The sequence below is a fragment of the Oryctolagus cuniculus genome, chromosome 20, assembly GCF_051225735.1.
Source record: "Oryctolagus cuniculus isolate XC-2025 breed Fujian yellow rabbit chromosome 20, ASM5122573v1, whole genome shotgun sequence".
NCBI classification, from domain to species: domain Eukaryota; kingdom Metazoa; phylum Chordata; class Mammalia; order Lagomorpha; family Leporidae; genus Oryctolagus; species Oryctolagus cuniculus.
Window position 1 is genome coordinate 17443886 of NC_142886.1, and position 21681 is coordinate 17465566.

General features: G+C 41.2%; 1 protein-coding gene and 1 pseudogene across 8 annotated transcripts in view; one reads left to right on the top strand and one right to left on the bottom strand.

The window, feature by feature from the left end:
* Positions 1 to 15239: 15239 nt before the first annotated feature.
* LOC149120074 (uncharacterized) lies at positions 15240 to 21063 on the bottom strand (annotated as a pseudogene).
* Positions 15395 to 21681, top strand: part of PALS1 (protein associated with LIN7 1, MAGUK p55 family member) — an 80003-nt gene continuing 73716 nt past the window's right edge. Inside the window, exon 1 of one of the 8 annotated variants that reach the window (XM_017349352.4) lies at positions 15395 to 15612. The gene's annotated coding sequence lies outside the window, so the exon portion shown is untranslated. Of the gene's footprint in view, positions 15613 to 15714; positions 16379 to 21681 lie in introns of those variants that run through there. The other 7 variants (XM_002719520.6, XM_089322119.1, XM_089322120.1 and 4 more) reach the window with 7 other exon arrangements.

Sequence of the window (21681 nt, forward strand, 5' to 3'; positions counted from 1 at the left end):
AATCCCCAATTCCTTTTAACTTGATCTGAGTGAAGAATAAAAACGAATCGGTAATTCCACTATCTATTCTAGTCAGAAAGCCAGAATAACAACTGCTTCCCCCAGCAGTAAATTAAATTGCTGGTACTATTAAGCTCATCTGATTCACATTCACCCAGCTCTGAGCCAACGCTAGTCGGGGACCATGTTCTCAATTCGCCTCTCAAACATCTGAGCAGTTTGAGAGAATTACACAGACTTGGGGTAAAGTGGCACTTCAAATGTTCTGTTTTTATGACAAGGCTTATTATGTACAAGGCAGGGTACAGGTTAAACTTGTCTCTCGAGATCTGAGTCCATCTCTCTCCTTTCTTGACTTAATTTTTTATTTTTCTAGGCTTTCTCTCCTAACTTTTCTGATTTGCTGTGATCCCAAAAATAGGCTTTCTATAATCCTACAGTACTTTTTTCCCAGATGGAAAGAAATTAGACCCAAGATAGAGATTCAAGAAATGAGAAGGGAAAGTCACTTATGAAACACTGGGAGTTTCCATTCCATTCCCTGCCCACCATCTTTGTTTTCCACTTATGAAATATTACAAATCAAATTCCTTAGAATCCTAAGCAGCCAGATTCATTCCCTGTTGTAAAACCCAGGCTAGTAAGAAAAAGGGAGGGAAGCCCCTAAAAGGGAATGTGTTTATGAAATCTAACAATGAATTCCATGGGAAACAATAACAACAACTGTTACAAGGTGGTTAGAACATGATTTGAAGACCCAAATTAAGTTCTCTCTCCCTCTGTGCTTTTTTTCTCTCCTGCTTTTGGCTTTTTCTCTTTCTCACTTCCTTTCTAACCATCTCTCTTCCACTTCTCTCCATTCTTTTTCTTTTGTTCCCTCTGGCTCTCTCCCTTCATATAAAATCTTCTAATTTCCTCAATCATGTACCTATCTGTCTCTCCCTTTCTAATCTGTCTCCCCCCATTCTCAGGGGGATGGATATGAGAAAAGAAAGCAAAGTAAAACAGAAAAAGACAAAGTCAATGGAAAACCATGAAAGACAACTTAAAGGTAACTTTTAAAGATTATGTCTCCATAGATATAAATCATACAACACTTTCACAAAAAGTTGTTAATAAATTAAATCTCATAACATTGAGATAACATCGCATTACTTCTATTGTAATAACAGTATATGTGAAACAGAATGTAAGGAGTTGTGGTTTTGGCTGGAGAACCCATCAGGGGTCAAAAGATAACATCAGCACAGGGAGCACAGGGAGCTTCGGGTGAAGCCTTGGAACAATTACGTGCTGTTGCTGCTGTTGCTGCTGCTGCTTCTGCTGCTGCTATAGTAATTCCTCTGTTTCTCATTCCTACACTGCTCTGCTCCCTCATCAAGTTCTTTCCAACCTGCTTTCTCAGATTAGCCAACACAGCCAAGACCTCTTTCTTTCATACCAGAATTATATAAATATTTAGACAGTGCCTATAGGGCTGTCATATATAGCAGTGCAGTTTGTACACTGCATGAGGCTGGATGCACCATTTGCCTTGTAGTTTATGTGCAGTCCATAAGCTGAACAGCTGCATGTAATGATCCTGGCCTGCTATCAGAAGTTTTGTTGAAACACCAATTTTGCAATGAATTGCTAAAAAATGAAATTTCTCTCAGCAATAGTACCACCACCTAAGGGCATTGCATTTTCAGCTGCCTCCTCCATCATAGCTCATTCTCTCTCTCTCTCTCTCTCTCTCTCTCTCTCTCTCTCTCGTGTGTGTGTGTGTGTGTAAGGTCTGAGTTGACAAAATTGAGAGGAAGATTGGTAAACCAGGGCTGCCCTTGGCAGGAACCACTTGTCCATCTTGTCAGGGTTCTGCTAATAGAATTGAGGTACCCACCCTTTTGTCACTCTGTCACCAAGGCTAGATTAGCATTTGGGCATTTAGTTCATTAACAGGATCCCATTAAGATATACACCAAATGTACCAAATGAGAACAATGTGACCCTAAACTAGCATTATCTATATACATACACATAATCCCCTGGCCTCCACAAATTAGAGGTCTTCAAAAAGTTCATGAAAAATGCACAATATGAAGAAGTATGCATGAATATCAAAATTTTTTGCATCAAAATAAATTTATCTTTCAATTTCATCTTACCATACTTTTTGAAGTATTCTCATATATTCTTTACTCTGTGCCTATAGTCACTTCTTTTCCCTCTTAAGAATGCTCTTAATATTCCCTTTAACTTGTTCTATGGTGGTAGCAGACAATGATAAGGAGGAATACAGAGTGATATGTGCAAGCTCCTACATCTACCACAGAAGAATAAAAATTCCTTTAAAGATAATCCAATATTTAATGATGATTTCATCCTTCAACTGATATATTAAATAATAATGGAATTTCAAACACTGAGATCACCTTAAGGGAGACTGGCAAATGCAAAGAATGACACACACACAAAAAGATATACATGCCACATCTAAATTTTGACTTCTAACACTAAAAAAGTAGCTCCCAAATGCTTACATTGTGAATGGCTAATATGTAGGAAAAGGTAGATTATTCCAGTGGTGAAAAAATGTTTTTTACTAATAAAGGCTTCATATTATTGCAAATAAAATAATGTGAAAGACTTTATCTTGTCATAACCAAAACAACGTAAAGGTTACTTGGCCCCTATTTACAATGGGCATATTATGGTAACTGTAAATCTCATGATCAAATTTCAGGACTCAGTTCAGCACAGATTAAGTATTTGCAAATAATTCAATGTCATGTATATAAATCTTAAAGAGTATAAGCCCATATCTTCAATCTTGAATGATTAAGTTCTTACTTGTATAGAAAGTTTTTAAAAACACTTTAGAAAATTAAGAGATTCTTTTAATATTGGTATTTCAACCTTTAGATTTAAAAAATGAAATATTATCTGTCTAAAGAATATTTATTTTATATTAAGAAGAAAAGCTACATAATTTATTTTACTTGTGTTGCATTTGTTTTAGTTTTAGTAGTAATAACTTCAAAAATATCCTTCATATCAGACTCTTGAGTTAAATAAACTGATTTCTCTATCTTCATCTTCTTTTCTTTTGTCAGATAAATACAAACTACTAAACTAAAAAGAAGCACAGCTCAGGAAAACACAATGCAAGAGAACAAAGCAGTGTCTTCCATGGGGCAGAAATAAAAGCTACAACTAATCATTAAGAATTCAAATCCATGTCAACCTAATTTCTTAAATCTTAACTATTTAGTTGTGAATATCTATTTTAAAAGAAGCTAGAGACCATGCAAAACTATAATATTTTTAATTCATAACCTCAGTTTTTACATGTATGAATTCTTTCTTTTGGAGGGCTTTTGGAAAACTCGTTACTGTCTTTTATTTTTCTCAATTGGACATTAGCCCAACATTGTGTTGTTACTAACATTGAACCCTGTGGGGTCACTGGAAGTCTTTCAATAAGATAAAGATGCTATTTCAGACTCATGGAGTGGCAAATGCCCTGAACAGTACTCTGGCCTCAGAATCAGCCCTTAAGGCATTCGGATCCGGCTAAAAAGCCCATGAGAGTTTCCCTGGCATGGAAAGCCAAGACACTGTGGCAAAAAATGACCAAAATGAAAGATCTCTGTGAGTGAATTCACAATGGGAAGAACAGGCCATCAAAGAAGGAGGTACCTTTCTCTGAAGGGAGGAGAGAACTTCACTTTGATTATGGCCTTGTCTAAATAAGGTCAGAGTTTGTGAACTCAAGAGGCTTCCATAGCCTTGGCATCTCATGATAAGCACCTCGGGTGATTACTGACATCATAAATAAGAGTGTCAATTGTTAAATCAACAACAGGAGTCACTGTGCACTTACTCCCCATGTAGGATCTCTGCCCTTAATGTGCTGTACTATGAGAATTAATGGCAAAACTAGTCTTCAAATAGTATTTTATACTTTGTGTGTCCATGCGGCTGCAATCTGTTGAAATCTTTATTTAGTATATACAAAGTTGATCTTATGTACATAAAGATAATTAAAAACGAATCTTAATGAAGAATGGGATGGGAGAGGAAGTAGGAGATGGGATGGTTTGTGGGTGGAAGGGTGGTTATGGGGGGAAAACCGCTATAATCCAGAAGTTGTACTTTCAAATTTTTTATTTATTAAATAAAAGTTTTCTTTAAAAAATAAAAGATGCTATTCCATGTGAATGGATAAATGAGAGGTATATAGAAATATCAGATGTAAATGTTGAGTGTAGCTTGTGGGGAGCAACCTGGACTGGACTGAGTTACTGGAATTAAGACTTATTCTATGCATCTGCTCTCCCACAATATGGCGCTGGGAGAAGAGAAAACAGCTTCTACGCAGCTGCCTCTTGCCAACTTGAGTGCTGACCTCCAGGAGCTGATCCTGCTCCTGATTGGAGGAGAGCAGCGTACTCGGTGTGTGGGCAGCCGAGTTGGGATTGGCGGAGGAGGACTATAAAGGAGGAGAGAGACGGCATGCACCAGGAACATCTAAGGGGAACATCTATCTGAAGGAACACCTGTGCAGCCCCCGAGAGAGCCGGCCGGCGGTGTGCCACTCCCCTGCGGAAGTGGGGAATGTGGCAGGGGGAACCGCCCTTCCACGGAGGTGGAAGGGACGGTAGCCAACCAGGGAAGAACCAGCAGCAAACCCGGGGAGGGCCGAGCAGACAAAAGAACAGCGCAGGGTCCTGTGTCGTTCCTCCACAAAGACGGGGAGCGACAGTAGCTGACCATCAAATTAAATGGAATAGACTCAATAATGCTATTTCTGAAGAAAAATTCAACAAAAGATCAATAAGCTAATCACATGACTATTGCAAGTGGATGCCAAGTGTTACTTTTCCAGGAAGTAACGATCTCCATGATTTAGATATAGTCAGTCCTCAAATATAAAACAGTTGGGAGAGAAGAACCCTTGAATACAGACTAAGATATTAGCAGTGCACACTCTTCCTTGGTCACTACTACGGCTATAGAAGCATGTACCACAAAGAAAGTACTTACCTGTCCACTTACTAGAAATAATGCTGCTACCACTACCTGGTACCAGGAGAAAGTAGGAGTGTCCTAGACATTCCAGGTAGATAGCTAGCATGAGTGGTACAGAAAGAAATTCCTAGTCTGAAGTTTCAACATTTTCAAATAGGCTGGCATTAAAGTGCTAAAGGAGCTATATTATAGATCAAATTTTTTTTGGTTCGTATTTGTTTTTGAAACTCACATAAGATCATTACTATCAGGGCTGGTATTGTGGTGCAGTGGGTTCAATTGCCACTTGGGACACCAGCATCTTGTATTTGAATGCCTGAGATGCAGTGTTGCTACTGCTTCTAATCCAGCTTCCTGCTAATGTGCACCCTGGAAAGCAGGAGGGACGTGAGGGACCCAGATTGAGTTCTTGGGTCCTGACTTCAGGTGGCTCAGCCAGGCTTATGCAGACATTTGGGGGAATGAATCAGTAGATAAGCTTTCTCTTTCAAATAAACAAGCTAATTAACATATCATAGTTTATTCAGGGATCCATGCACCTTTAAATACATCAAGCAGTTTTAGAGTTTGAAGAGCACAGAGTATCTATGGTTCACTGAGCTTATAAGCAAATTTACCTTACTAGAACAAAAGCAACCCAACTTCTAAAAGGGAAACATGCCATAGGACTCTACTAAACTTTGCTGGGGTCTAAATTAGAAGACAAGGGCAACTGCATATAATTTTGGAGTATGAATTTATTTGAACTTTCAACACCTTCTGACAAAGTGCCACAATAAAAAGGTTTAGCTATGGATTGTGGGAGTATGGTATTTCCTATATTTGTCATAAGAAAGGAATGGATATGGACTGTAAGAACTGGAATAGGCAGTTGGGTGGGGTTGGGAGAGCTTGGGAAGGAAATAACTAACACAGCTATTATTATATTGAATTTGGACACAATGTGTGATAATGGTTTGAACATTATTTGATTTTGTATATTTAACCCTGTGTCATTTGCTCAAAGGGAAATAAAGCTTTAAGGTCACAGATAAAATATTCTTCAGCCTAAATATGGTAATATGATAACTTGTTGGTGTCTAAAGTAACTATCTAACATTTGATTATCTGGTGATTTTAAAAATATGTTCATAGATACTTGATAGTCCTCTCTTCAAGAAGAACCTAATTTCCTTACCCCGGGTGCACACTGGACTTAGTAACTTGCTTCTAATTAGTAAAATGGCAGAGGTGGTGTGTGGTTTTGGGAACTAAAAAGGTCCCCTCTCCCTCTCTCTCTCCCTCCCTCTCTCTCTCTCTGCTCTGGGAAGTTGTTACATTCTGAAAAGAGGGTCAAAAGATAAGAAACGGAGGCCTCTAGCTAATAGCCATGAGTGAACTTTCTTAGAAGCAGATTCTCCCATACCAGTTACGCCTCAGATAACTGCAGTCCCAGCTGACATCCTGATGTAACCTCAGAAGAGCCTCTAAGACAAAACCACCCAGGTAAACTACTACTGGTTTCCTGACCCACAGAAATGAAGATATTACATTTGCTTGTAATTTTGCATCGCAAAATCTCATTTATCCTTAATACTACTATTAGAAGAGCTTGTCCTCCAGGTTATAATTTATATGAAAACTTCCAAATGTTTCATGAAATAATTTTTTAAAGATCTTTTTATTTATTTGAAAATCAGAGTTATACAAGAGAAAGAGAGGCAGAGAGAGAGAGAGAGGTCTTCCATCCGCTGGTTCACTCCCCAACTGGCCACAACAGCTAGAGCCGTACCGATCCAAAGCTAGGAGCCAGGAGCTTCCTCTGGGTCTCCCACACAGGTACAGGGGCTCAAGGGTGGGCCATCTTCCACTGCTTTTCCAGGCCATAGCAGAGAGCTGGATTGGAAGTGGAGCAGCCAGGACTAGAACCGGTGCCTATATGGGATACTGGCACTGTAGGCAGAGGCTTTACCCACTATACCACGGCACTGACCCCAATTTCAGTGGAAGCTATGGACACTCTTTGCAAATATTTAATTTTCTTAATGAGAGAAAATTTACATATATTTTATACTAAGGTCCTAGAAATATTCATTTCCTACATTTATTCTAAACTTCAAAGAGAAAAAAAATCAGTGCATTTTTATTCCTGTTACCAAATTGTTCTCAGCTTTCCAGTGCCCTGAACTGACATTACAAGGCTTGGGACACTCTTGTTTGCTGTTCTGCCCTTCTGCATTTGCTTGAACTGTTACCCAAAGGTCATGAAGCCTGAAAACTTTTAGTCTAAGTACTTGGTTAGTCAGGCTCTGACAACAACTACACATTGTTTACATTTATTGGATTCAAAACAGTTTATATTCTCAAATATGGTTTGAAAAAACTGCAAAAATCACTCTGGAAAAAGAAAACTATTTTCTACTTCATGGCTCTAAAGGAGTCCACTTTGGGGCTCCAGATCTCCCACTCTACCAACACACGTTTTAAAATCTGGTTAAGGGCCAATACCTATTCCAGTTCTGCTATAGTCTATCACAGTGGAAGGTTAGGGCTTTTCCATGAGAAAGAAGTTATAAAGGTTCATTCATCTGCTTCCAAGGACAGTTTTTAGAAGTTTCTAACTAGAACTATATAATCTGTAATTTCCATCCAAAATTTCCTTCCTTAGGCTGATTTCCCCCAGTCTGTCTCATGATAAATATGTATGCTCTGAACTGACACATCCAGTAACACATCACATATTTGATAAGCCTTTATAATTTATGTGTCACACATAAGATATCTGAACTTGCAAGAAACTTGTGTAAATTCATGAGTAAAAATTAAGTACAATTAGTCGTATCTTTTGTTATTTGAAGGCACTTTTTCTCAGCTGTATCAATTAGTTGACTTAATATAGTAGTAGATCCAACAAGCATAGGAAGGAGGTGATAAAATACAAGTAGTTTTCTCTTTGCATTTGCCTGTTAACTTCTCTCTCCACACAGAAACAGAAAAAAAATCATCCTTTTATAAAAATTATTCGTTAAACGGGATAGTCACAGGCCAAACATTTGACAGAGCTAAAGTCTCTCTTTGATATTTTCATCATCCCTGTTCTACCTACTCATGTCTATTTCACACATTCACTTATTCAACAAGTATTTTTTTCAGTATCACCTATGTGTCAGGTACTATATAAAAACTAGGAAATCTAAAAATACATAGTGGTGAATAAAATAGACAAAGTCTTTGCCTTTAAGGAGCTTACATTCCAGTTTGGGAATATCTGTAATACATATCGTACAGAGTATATCAGATCGTGAATAGGTACAATGAAAAGTAAAGTTGGGTAAAGAAATAAGGAGTTCTAGAAGGTAGAGGTAGGAAATGTTGCTGTTTATCTAGGGTGCAACAGGTGGTAACATCTGAAATGGAACCTAAAGGAAGTGAAAAAGTAGCCCATGGAGACTGGATATTTTAGGCATAAGAAATAGCAAATGCAAAGGCTTTGAGGCAGAAGCTGCTGGAAGATATGAGAAGCAGCAAAGGGGTTAGTGTGTTTGACATGAAATGAAAAAAGGAAAGAGTAGTAAGCTGAGATCAGGGAGGTCAAGACCATGTTGCGTCATAGAGTACTAAGCAGAAAGTGACTTGATCTCAATTGTATTTTAGCATTATAACTCTGGCTGCTATACCGAGAAAGGAAAATAGAAGCAGGAAGAAAGATGTTATAGTAATTCAGGCAAGAGATGACGATGGTTTGTAGTACAGGGGTCAGTATCAGTGAGGTTGGTAGCAGCAGAACTGGGGATAAATACTTGTGAGACAGAATGGAAACAGGACTCACAAAATCAAGCCCCTCCTTACCAAAATGTATTCATCTCCAATCACAGATCACTCCACACAGCTCCAAACCAATTAGGAATAAGGAACGTCCACATGCTAAGCACAGAGACTACCTACTGACTGCACACATGCCCAAGAGTAGTCCTTCCTGGAGTGGTGTGTGAGCAACACCACCATTTTCAGTGTGTTGTGTGCAAGAGAAACAGTGTTTGCATAGAACACTGGGCCAGGTGCAAATCAAAGTGCCACATGCCAAGGGGGATGAACCAGAACACAGGACGAGGTGCAGACCAAAGTGCCAATCACAAAGAGGGTGCTACCCTGCCTCCCCACTTGATAAAACTTCCTGCCCAATTCCCTTCATTGAACCACTCGGTGGAAAACCTCTACCTACTGTGCTGTCTCCCTTGTGTTTGAGCATTAACCCCTAAAGAAATTTCTCAGTTGCACGTTGGTCTCTTATTAATTTCCACTCCAAAGGAATCAGAGAACCTGGGTCAGTATAAGCTGCATTCTGGATATGTTTTGAAAAGTAGCTTTAACAAGATTTAGTGATTGATTGGATGTGCAGTGTGAAAGAATACACAACTGGAAACAACAAAAATCAATAATTCTGAAAAGTTAAATTTCAACATTCATTAGAAATTTAGGTGGAGATATTGAGCTGACAATTGAACATAAAATTCTAGAGTTTGGGACAGAAGTTCAGACTAATAAAAATGTGGAATTAACAGTGTATAGATGGGATTTGAAGTCATGAAATGAGATGAAATCATCTGAGGAATGAGTTATAAAAAACATGATGGGTAAAGCTGCCACTAACAAGTGGCAGGACTGGTATTCAAACACAGGCAGAGAGAAATAAATTATCAGTGTTAGCGCTCCGGGACACTCGAAAGTTTAGCATCAGAGGAGATAAAGGAACAGCCAAGAAGACTGAGAAGGAGGTTTTAGAGAGACTGGAAGAGAAGCAAGAATGGTGTTTCAGGAACCTGGAGAAGAAAATGGAGAAAATGATCAAATACTGCTCACAAGTCATGCAAAATGAGGACTGACCTTTGAATTTAACAAAGTAGCTGAAATTGGTGACCTTAATGAAAGCTGTTTTGAAGCAGTGATGGAGTTAAAGTTCAATTAGAGTGAGTTCAAGAAAAAAAATAGAAGAGACATTAGATTTCAATTCCTTGGAGTTCAAGCCAGACGCCATTATGCCATTCCGACTGGTTTAATATTTTTATTTATATTTATTTGAAAGACAGAAAGACACACACAGATTTTTTTATCTGCTGCTTCACTCCTCAAGTGCTCACAATACACCAGGACACAAGAATTCAAATCTGGGTCTGTCATGTGCATGACAGGAATCCCAGTACTTAAGCCATCACCACTGCCTTCGAAGGAGCACATTATCAGGAAGCTGGAATCAGAAGCAGAGCTGGAACCTGAATACAGGCACTCTGAAATGAAATATGGGCATCCCAAGAGATGTGTTAACTGCTGCATCAAATCTTGCCCCTGGATACAGGTAATTTCAAGGAGAACAGACTTGATTTCCTCTTTCTTGACATTTGGTCTTGATCTTTCCTTTATTAGAAAATTTTTCAGGATCGTTGGTGACTCACAGGGGGTAAAGTTGCCACCTGCGGCAATGCCAGCATCACATATGGGCACTGGTTCCACTCCTGGCTGCTTCATTTCTTTTATTTATTTATTTTTTGACAGGCAGAGTGGACAGTGAGAGAGAGAGAGACAGAGAGAAAGGTCTTCCTTTTGCCGTTGGTTCACCCTCCAATGGCTGCCGCAGCTGGCGCGCTTCGGCCGGCACAACACGCTGATCCGATGGCACGAGCCAGGTACTTATCCTGGTCTCCCATGGGGTGCAGGGCCCAAGTACTTGGGCCATCCTCCACTGCACTCCCTGGCCACAGCAGAGAGCTGGCCTGGAAGAGGGGCAACCGGGACAGAATCCGGCGCCCTGACGCTTCCAGCTCTCTGCTGATAGTGCTTAGATGGCCCAAGCACTTGGGCCCCCGCACTCACACGGGAGACCCAGAAAAAGCTCCTGGCTCCTGGCTTCCGCCTGGCCCAGCCCTAGCCATTGTGGCCATCTGGGGACTGAACCAGATGATGGGAGATATCTCTCTCTCTGTCTCCCACTCTGTCTCTGACATTTTTTCTTTCAAATAAATAAAATATTTATTTAAAAATTTTCAAGTTCCATATTTAACCTATCTCTTCTCTCTAAAATTTCTCATGGACTATGTTTTATTTCTCTAAACATCCCAGCCTGACACAGGACCACCAAAATGGTACAAATAAAAGTGTGATAAGTGGCTGACATCCTAAATATTGTATATCCTACACTGATGTTATTGTTGACCCTGTTATTCCCACAATAAGCCCAAGCTGCTTTTATCCGTGTACCTCACTCAGACATTAAAGTTTAGAAAAAGGTGTATTTTTTTATTTTAAATTTTAACATTAAAGTTTTATATTGACAAAAGCTGTATATTTAACATGATGTTTTGAAATATGTATTCATCATAGAATGGCTAAACAGCTAATTAACATTATCTCACATACTTACAATTCTTTTGTGATGAGAATACCTAAAATATACTCTCAGTGATTTTCAAGTATACCATATGTTAACTATAGTCAACATGTTATACAATAGACATTGAACTCATTCTTCCTAACTGAAATTTTCTATACTTTGACCAACAGCTCTCCAATACTCCTCACCTCTCATTTCTATCTTGTTAAAAGCATGTATAAAATCTTGGTTTTTCCTATTATTATACATACTTTCACAGCAGTTTAAAATCTGAGCCCACCCTCACCCCTAGTTGGAGAGTAAAGTTCCTCCTGGTATAAGATCATGTCTTTCCTTGGTACACAAATGGTACCTTATTTTCATTTACTTGTTTTTATTTTATTTATCTTGTCCCCACTTTACTGTAAATTCTTTTAGGATGAGAACTGTCACTCATTTCATTGCCCACAATACAATGTTTAGCACAGAGGATGTACTCAGTATATTTTTTACTAATGAGTGAATATTTGTTAAAAAATAATACTGACCTATACTGAATTATACTGATGCTAAGTGAAGACAGTGAGGCCTTCTATCAAGACAACTGTATGAGCATAATATTCTTAGCTTAGGGACATAATATTTTTATATAGATTTATGAAAGGTTAAATACTACTATAAAACATCAAAATAATAATAATCAAACCTAATTAAGTAAGAAAAGCTTATGGTTTGTTAAACTGCTTTCTGTTATTTGTTATTTTTAAATTTTAGATACATATTTACTAATTAATGTGCCCATCAATTTGTTGTTTCATAACTTCTCTTATGGGAAAGGTGGCCCTAGGGCATTTGGTGACAACCCCAAGCTAAAGGCCTTGCAGGCTCCCCAGCTCCACCCAGGGATGCAAATCACTTACCTGGGAAAACCTGTTGGACCACAGGAAACACCCTAACTGAGAAAAAAATGCAGTTACAAGTATGCTTCTTAGATCGTAGTCCATAGTGCAACCACTGCCCCCTTGCAAGCATATGGCAACAGTCACCCTAAGAAGGGTCTGCTGCTACAAGTATATCCCTCAGAATAGTCCGTTTGCATCAGTAGTCACCTCCTACCTATCCTGTTTGCTCACTACTTCCTTGCCATGTGTTCAATAAATCTAGCTCTGCTCCAGTGAATTCTTTCACCACCCCCAACACTAGCCTGCAATATCTTTTATGTGAATCACTGAGTATCATATTTTTAATTTATCTCTTACCATTTGGTTTATTCAATCATAAAGTGATTAGGCTACTAATTCAGTTATGAAAACTCAACTTTCATTTGCACAAAATGAAAACCTTAGTCAAGAATACAAATCATAGTGAATGATAGAATCTTGAAAACTGAAATTTCAAATCTATTATAAATGGCTGAGTTGAGATGTTAACACATTTCCCCAAAACTATCAATGAAATAAAATAGCATGACATTTTATTAGATGAGCATGTAATGAGGAATATTGACAGATGATGAGTTAAGCAGATGCCAAGATGAGAAAAGAGCAAAGATATTTACTATGGTTATTCTCTACCTTACACTTGATTTGGCTTTCACCATTCACCCATAATACTTAGTTACAAATTTTCCAGGGTGACTCAGCAGATGAACCACCTCATGACAAGGATGAACAACCCTTCTGACAGTGCATTTTAAACCATCGATTATCTATTTGATTTTTGAGATGAATATTATTTTAGCCCCCTATGCTATCCATGTTAGAGTCCTTATGCAGAGGTTACCAGAATCTTGAAGCCAAAAAAATAAAAATAGTAGTTCATTCTTTTTATTTTACAGTTGAGAAATTTTTAATCCCAGGAAGCTTGTCACACATCCAAGTCACAAAACTAGCTAGTAGCAAAGCTAATACTTAAATCTAATCACCTTGCCTCCAATTTTAGTCTCTTCCACTCTCCCAGTTTCCCTTCACTTTTTGCATATGAAGTCAGTAATTTCTGTGATTTGGGGATTCTGGGAATGGCTCCAATCACCAGACAATAGATTTCCTATTTGCCACAGAGTCTGTCCTCTTTTAAAATAAAAGTACATTTAAGAGCTAAAAATAAAAAAAAGTCACATTCATATAGCACTTGATTAAGAAATCTCCATATATTTTGAGATCAACAACTGCTAGTGATCAGCATTTTACTGGGGTGAGGTCTTGTAACAAAGAAATGTAAGCAGCTGAGGAAGTGAGGCTAGGTAACTGGAGGGTTCATTTTGGTGAAAGTGTTGTGGAAAACTGCCTATTCCATGCTTTTACAAGGTATGGATAAAGAGATACTATCTAAAGAGCCCCATCTGTTTAACCAGTTAGATCATGATTTTTAACTGAGGTGATTTTGTTTCCCAGGGGATCTCTGGCTATGTCTAGAGACATTTTTAATTGTCACAGTGAGGAGGGGGCAGTGCTACTACCATGGGTAGAGGCTGCTAAACATCCCAATGTACGGGACTGCCTGTCTGCCCCCAAACCCAATCCCAACACACCAGAATTGTGCAGCCCAATGTCAATAGTGCCAAGGTTGGGAAACAGCGAGCTACAGGGAGAAAAATTCATTGAGGAACTGGAGGGATTGTCTGGAACTGATGCTGGTTTTGTTTTTTGTTTGTTTGTTTGTTGTTGTTTTGTATTTAAGGACATAGAAAAGGAATTAAGCTACACACACTAACCTTTTTTCCTTTTTGGGTATGGCTAACAGTTTCTAGGAATCCTGGAGACTGTTTATCTGGATTTCAGTTAGGCATTTCACAAGTTCTCTGGCATCTTTGTGGAGAAATATAGGCCACGAGGACAGTTCAGTTGTGTAGATTTGAAACTGGTTGTCCCTTTGTTTTCAAAGTCTACCGAGAAATTTTTGATGGCAAGATTAAGGTTTCTTGTAGTGACATGTAGCTTTGCCCCTGGCTCTATCTTATTAAACACTTAGCAACAACTCGCATAAAATGCTTATCAGATTTGGGGATGATTTTTTAAAATATGCATAAAGTAGGGATTCAAAAAGATCTTCACTACATGGTTCGCTTAGTCAGGGCTCCATAGTTGATTGGGAACACTAGCAACAATAGACTGAAGTAATAGGCAAATTTTGGCCTAATAGAAGAGACTAACGAACGTTAGAACTGTTCAAAGATGGGATATGACGCCTCCGAAGGCAAAGTTCAGATTGTCAAAACAGAGCCCATATGGCGGCTTGCAATCAGAAGCGTTGAGGCAAATTCGCTGGTGCGGTATTTGTACCCTGAACACATTGCAGAGCTCTGCATTCTGTCCGCAACGGATCTTAGTCTCCCAGCACCTGCGCAAGTCCTCCCAGTCAGAGGGTAGCATATACAGCTGCCCAGAGTGCCGGCCTTGCCCTGGGCACGAGTTGGCCTAAGAAGCGCGAAATCCACTCGAGAGCGTTAGATGACAGAGCTGTGGGCCCTTGGCATCTTCATGTCTCGCTTCCAGAATTCGGTCCCAGCTGCTGGCTTTTTGGAATCTAGGACCCTCTGAGAGAATTATCCTGTGGGACACTACGTATATCCAGGTGTTCCTGTCACGGTTATCTTCCAAACGTTAGATTCTGTGAAGTGCCTGACAGGGCATGAGGAGTTGGGATTTTTCTTCAGGAGCTGTCATCCAGGCGTAAAAGAGCCAAAGGCTGTATAACTTGGGCCTGCTTCCAACTCCGCCTCAGGGAAACTTGCGACCCCAGGCCACCTAACCCACAACGCGAACCCCAAAGTAGCCCCTCAATGCTTGCGAATCCGTCGCGGTTCGCCTTTTATATTGAGAGGCCCGCGCGAGCGCGTGACCGACAGCCCCAGGGCTACACAACGGACCAATGAACGGGCACTCCCTTCGCGCTGGCTCGGAATTGGGCGAACCGCGCCAGCCTCTCGGCCTCGTAGTGGGCGGGGCGCTCTAGGGCGGGACTGGGATAGGCGCGCCCGCTGCGCTAGAGTCCCGGGGGCGCGTGCGCGGTCTCGCGGCAGCCGCGGGGGCCGGTCTCGCGCGGTCTCGAGGCGGAGTCGCAGGCGGCGGCGGCGGCGACGGCGGCGACGGAGGAGGCTGGCGGTGGGGAGGGGGCGGGGACTGAGGATTCTGAGGTGGGGAACCGGGAGTTTCGGGATTCTTGGTCCGGTGTTTTAAGGGCTGCCGGAGGGCTGTCGCTCTGCCGTGTCTAGGCGCGGCCGTGGCTGGGCGATCGGCGGCCGCGGCGGTGCGGAGGTAAGAGGCGGACCCGCGGCGGCCGGGCTGTGGAGATCTTAATCAACAGGTCCCCGGGAGCGCGGCGGGGGAGGGGCGGCAGGCTCGCCCCCTCCCCCACGCGGTGCGCTCGGGCCCGGGCGGGACCGTAAGCTGCTCTGCTGGCTGCCTGGAGCCGCGGGAGCCGCGGTGGCGGCGGGTGCGAGGCCAACCTTTGTCCCTCGGCGGAAAGCTGCCTGCGTGGTGCCGCCTCCCCGAGCCGCGGCCGGGGACGCACCTTGGCCCAGGCTCCAGCCCGCCGGGTCCGAGTTGCTGGGGGCGCGGCAGGGAGCCCTGGGTCCTGCTGCCCTGGCTTCGGGGACTCCCTCCTGGCCGAGGCGGGGACCTCGGCGTGGGGAATCCTGCCCTTCAGAAGACGGGATGTGCCGTGAGTTACTCTCTGACTCAGCTCCTGCTCTTCTGCTGCGCGCTGCTCCTTTAGACGAATAAACAGTTCCTGCTTCCTTGTGACCACTTTTAAAGAAAAGCCTGATTTCGTTACTGGTTTCTCGTGATTTACTCTCAGATTCCAAGTTGAACTTTGAAGCCTGTAAAGTGTAAGCTGCTTTCAATGAAAGGCTCTTTAAACGATCTTTGTAGCCAATTATGTAACTTCCTTCGTGGTATCAACTCACCTTCTGTTTAGGTGATTGACGGATACTTGTACGGAATTTAGGTTTTGGTCGAAAGATTTTTCCTGGCAGTTCACGCTAAAATTAAAATCTGAGAGCTCCTTGGTTTCTACAAGGTAGTGTGTTTTGTCTTCCTAATCGTTTAGAATTTTAAGAATTCAGATTTGGAAAGCTTGTAAGAAAGAACACGAATTTTGAAATTTTGATTTGGCTGATAAGATCAAAATTTCTGTTTTTTTTTTTTTTTCAAAAAAAGGCAATTACCATGTTTTAATAATGGTATCCTAATTATGCTTTTAAATTATGCCAGAAGTTAATAACCTATTAAATTCTGCAATAGGCACAAATGACGTGTTGATTATTGCTGTCTTTGAAGTGTAAGTATTGGTGGCTATGAAAATTATTAAATAAGCTTTGCTGAATTATGAACTACTGAGTTTTTACTAGGTCTGTGTATGGACATAGCATATTACAAGTTTTAAAAGGCCATCTAAACTATTGTAGCAGGCTGAAGCTATAAAAATTCAAATGCTTGAAAGGTGAAACAAGCAAAAGTGAAAAAGACAATTCGTTATTTTATCTTTGTTAAAAAATTTGAGTAAATCTTACCATGTTGCTGAGTGACTTTTGCTAGACAGACTTGAACTTGATGAGAAATAGAGGACTTGTTAACTTGTTTTAGATTGTTAAAATGGGAGAGTTCATGTAGAATGTAAGTTCTACCTGAAGGTGACCCAAGTCAGTATGGTGAGTTCAGGTATTTATGATCCTAAGTTATGAATTATGTTCTTAATTAAAAAAAATCTCAGCACAGACATAACAGTGTACTCGATCTAATTGATGTATCAGAACATGCTATTTCTTTGATATTTTCTTGGGTTTCAGGGTGTCTTGATAAAATAGTATCTTGATATGTACATTAGAATATGTTTTTTATTAAATACTAAGTCATTGAATTGGAAGATACCTTTAGAGGTTATATACTCTAAACTTTTCATTTTCAAGGAAAAAGAACATGAGTTTTATAGTCTATAGCTAATAGTCTGTCTGTGGCAGAGTTGGAACTAAATGCTGAAATGCATGTTTCCTTATTCTAAATGCTTGTTCTCACTATTGCTTATTGTTAAATAAACCTATAGGTTACCGTCTCCAAACCATGTAAATGACTGGCAGCGTTGAGCTTTCCTTTAAGCGTGTTTTTCCCTTTTCTTTGTAAATAACCACTAACCACAGTTCATTCGTTTACTGAAGGGTTGTTTTCAGTTTGTCAAATTTCAGATAATGTCTAGTGAATATCCTTGTGCTTGTCTCCTTGAGCACATGTGCGATTTCTGTAGGATATATACCTACCTATTAGTGGAATTGCTGGTAATAGGTTGATATGCATTTTCAGTTTTACTAGTTATGGCCAGACTACCCTCGCAAGTTGTAATAATTTACATTCTTGTCAACAATTTATGAATGGCAGTGATTTCTCATCCTTGCTAGTTCTCTGTCCAAATGCTTCTAGCAGCTGTGACATGGTCAGGCAGAAGCCTGCAGACAGAACTCAGTCCAAGTCTCCCATGTGTGTGGGTGGCAGGGACTCAAGTACTTGGGTCACTACCTGCTGCTTCCTTGGATATGCATTAGCAGGAAGCTGGAATTGAAAGCAGAGCCACCGGCTTAGTGGCACAGTGGGTTAAGTCACTGCCTGCAACTCCAGCATCCCATGTGAACGTTGATTCAAGTCTTGGCTGCTCCACTTCTGATCCAGCTCCCTGCTGATGTGGCTGCTGGGGAGTGAACCAGGGGATGGAAGTTCTTTCTTTTTCTCTCTGTCATTCTCTCTCTTTCTGTAACTCTGCCTTCCAAATAAATAAATCCATACCCATCCTCCACTCCCCATACCCCACCCCTCCAGCCCCCCCCCCCCCCACACCTGCTGCTGCCAAAAAATAAGGCCGAGCAAGGACCCAAACTCACGCATTCTAATACAGATTGTGGGCATCCCAAGCAGCATCTAAACCATTATGTCAAAAGTCCACCCCAATGCTCTTTTTTTTTTTTTTTAACTGAGTATATTCCTATATGAAAAATGAGTGCTCATTAAATATGTTTTGAATTGTGAAACTTTTTCTTTACCCATTCAAATTACAGGAGACTATTTAACTGTGAAGAATAACATTTCAGTAACTTCATAATTCAATTTATCAGCAACAGAGAAAGAGAGAGATCTTGAGCTTCTATCTACTGGTTCACTGTCCGTCCCCCAACCTCCACCCCCAGAAAAGCCAAAACAGGGCCTGGCTGAAGCCAGGAACTAGAAACTCCATTCTGGTTTCTCACAAGGGTTGGAGGGGCCTAAGTACTTGGGCCATCCTCTGCTGCCTTTCCAGGTGCGTTAGCAGGCAGCTGAATTGGAAGCCAAGTTGCTGGGACTCCAACCAGCACTCTGTTATGGGAGGCTGTTGTTTGCAAGCATTGGTTTCACCTGTGCTGCAACGCCAGCCTCAATTTAGCCTTTTGTCTCATATGATTTTACACTCCTGCCTTAAAGACTGTATACATGGAAAATGTTGAGGCATGTTAAGGTAAGGTTCTTGGATTTTTTGATTCTTTAAAATGAGTCAACTACTTTCTGTAAATATTTTAAACTTTGTAGGCTATATGGTCTCTTGCAGGTACTCGATTCAGCTGTTAGTAGCAGAAAGGTAGGGGTCTACGTTGTAGCACAGTGGGTCCAGCTGCTGCCTGAGATACCCACATTCCATATTGGAGTCTATGTTCCAGTCTCGGATGCTCTGCTTCCAATCCAGCTCCCTGCTAATGTGCTGGGGAAGGAAGCAGAAGGTGGCCCAAGTGCTTGGGTTCCTGCTCTCCTCATGGGAGACCCAAATGAAGCTCCTGGCTGCTGGCTTCAACCTTGCCCAACCTAGGCAGTTGTGGCCATTTGGGGAGTAAACTAGCAGATTGAAAATCTGTGTGTGTCCCTCTCTCTATCACTCTGCCTTCCAAATAAATACATTTAAAAATAGGTAAAGGAGCCAGCACCGCGGCAAATCCTCCGCCTTGCTGGCGCCAGGCCAGCTCTCTGCTGTGGCCAGGGAGTACAGTGGAGGATGGCCCAAGTACTTGGGCCCTGCACCCCATGGGAGACCAGGAGAAGCACCTGGCTCCTGCCATCGGATCAGCGCGGTGCGCCGGCTGCAGCGCGGCGGCCATTGGAGGGTGAACCAATGGCAAAGGAAGACCTTTCTCTCTGTCTCTCTCTCTCACTGTCCACTCTGTCTGTCAAAAAATAAAATAAAATAAAAAAATAGGTAAAGGTAGCCAAACAAGTGAACATGATTGTTCTAGTAAAACTTCACAGACATGCATTTCTTAATGACTGGTAAAAAGTGTCATTAGATTATTTCATTGATCTGCTAACATAACATCAAGGAGTATACTTACACAAACTCAGATAGTATAGCTGATTCTGCGAGGTTTCTTTAAACAGTATATGAGACTGCTGTCAGCTTAACATGGAGTATTTTTTTACAATAAACTTTAAGTATGGGTACATTCTAAAATAACAAACTATATAATATAGAATAATAAATACATAAACCAGTAACATCTTTATCATCTATTAAGTACTGTACATAATTGTACATACTGGACTTTTATACCCTGTAGGTTTGTTAATACCAGCATCACCAGAAACATGTGAGTAATATGTTAAGCTGTGACATAAGTAGTTGATAGGAGTTTTTCCATTCCATTCTAATCTTATGGGTCCGTTGTTGAGGGCGTATATGACTGTACTTGACAAGGACAGGGCAGCCTTGATTTGACCTTTGGGCTTTAGCTTGTGTGCCTCTGCCTGAAGGCAAAAAAAAAAATCAGTAAAGGAATTGACAGTAATTGTAGTAATATAATGGGAAGGAGCCTTGCAGTAATGATTCCATGCTGTAATTCCAGGCAAAACTTCATTTACCCTGTCTGTGATATGTAGCTACCTTGGAAGATGATTGAAAAGATTACAATAAGGTGTGGAAAGCACCTAGCAAAATGTGTGACACACAGTAGATGATAAGTGCTATATTCACTTCTCCTATCTCTGTTTTCAGTCTTCTTAGCTCTTTGTGACAGATCAACAGATGTGTAATGTTTAAAGAGAGTCAGTTTTATTTTACAGTTTGTAGTGTCTGAGGGTATGCCAAGAAGTTAATGGAGAGTGGGCATTTAGCGTAGGGTTTAAGGCACCACTTGGGACACCTTCATCCCGTATCAGAATGTCTGGGTTTAAGACATGAGGGGAGGCCCGGTGCCGTGGCTCACGTGGTTAATCCTCCGCCGGCGGCGCCAGATCCCATATGGGTGCCGGGTTGTAGTCCCGTTTGCTCCTCTTCCAGTCCAGCTCTCTGCTGTGGCTGGGGAAGGCAGTGGAGGATGACCCAAGTGTTTGGGCCTCTGCACCTGTGCACCCGCATGGGAGACCAGGAGGAGGCACCTGGCTCCTGTCTTCGGATTGGTGTAGCTCTGGCCGTAGCGGCCATCTGGGGGGTGAACCAATGGAAGGAGGACCTTTCTCTCTCTCTCCCTAACTCTGTCAAATATAAAAAAAGACATGAGGGGAGTGAACCAACTAATCTAAGACCAATATCTATCTCTGTATATGTCTCTCCCTGTCTCTCCTTCACTTTGCCTTTTGAAAAAACAAACAAAAAAATTTTTTTACACAGACTTTCTGTATTTTGCTTATGTTCTTCAGAAGTGCCTTTAAAGGGTTGGCGTTGTGGTGCGGTGGATTTAGCTGCTGCAGGGACATCCACATCCCATTCTGGAGTACCAGCTACTCATGCATATCCTGGAAAGGCTAGGGATGATGGCTCAAGTGCTTGAATCCGCTCACATGAGAGACCCAGATGGAGTTCTAGGCTCCTGGCTTCAGCCTGGCCCACCCCTGGCTGTTGGAATAATTTGGTGTGGGTTAACTGGAGGATGGAAGATAAGATCTCTTTCAAGAAAAAATGAAAATAAATTTCAAAAGTAAGCTGTTTTGGGGTGGATTTGTGGTGCAGTAGATTGTGTCACCACTTGGGATACCTGCATCCCATGTGGGAGTACCAATTCAAGTCCTGGCTGCTCTGCTTCTGGCCCATCTTCATGCTAGTGCATCCTGGGAGGCAACAATGATGATTCAAGTGTCTTGGCCCCTGACACCCACATGGGAGACCTGGATGGAGTTTAGGGCTGTTGTCTTTGGTCTGGCCCAGCCCTAGCTGTTGAGAGCACTGGGGAATGAACCAGTAGATGGACAGTATCTCTGTCTTTGTCTCTCTTTCTCTCTCTGCCTTTCAAGTAGATGAAAACAAACATATAAAACATGTCAGCATTTTTTTTTTTTAGAAATACGTTTTCCGGGGTGGGCATTTACTTTATCTTATTGTTT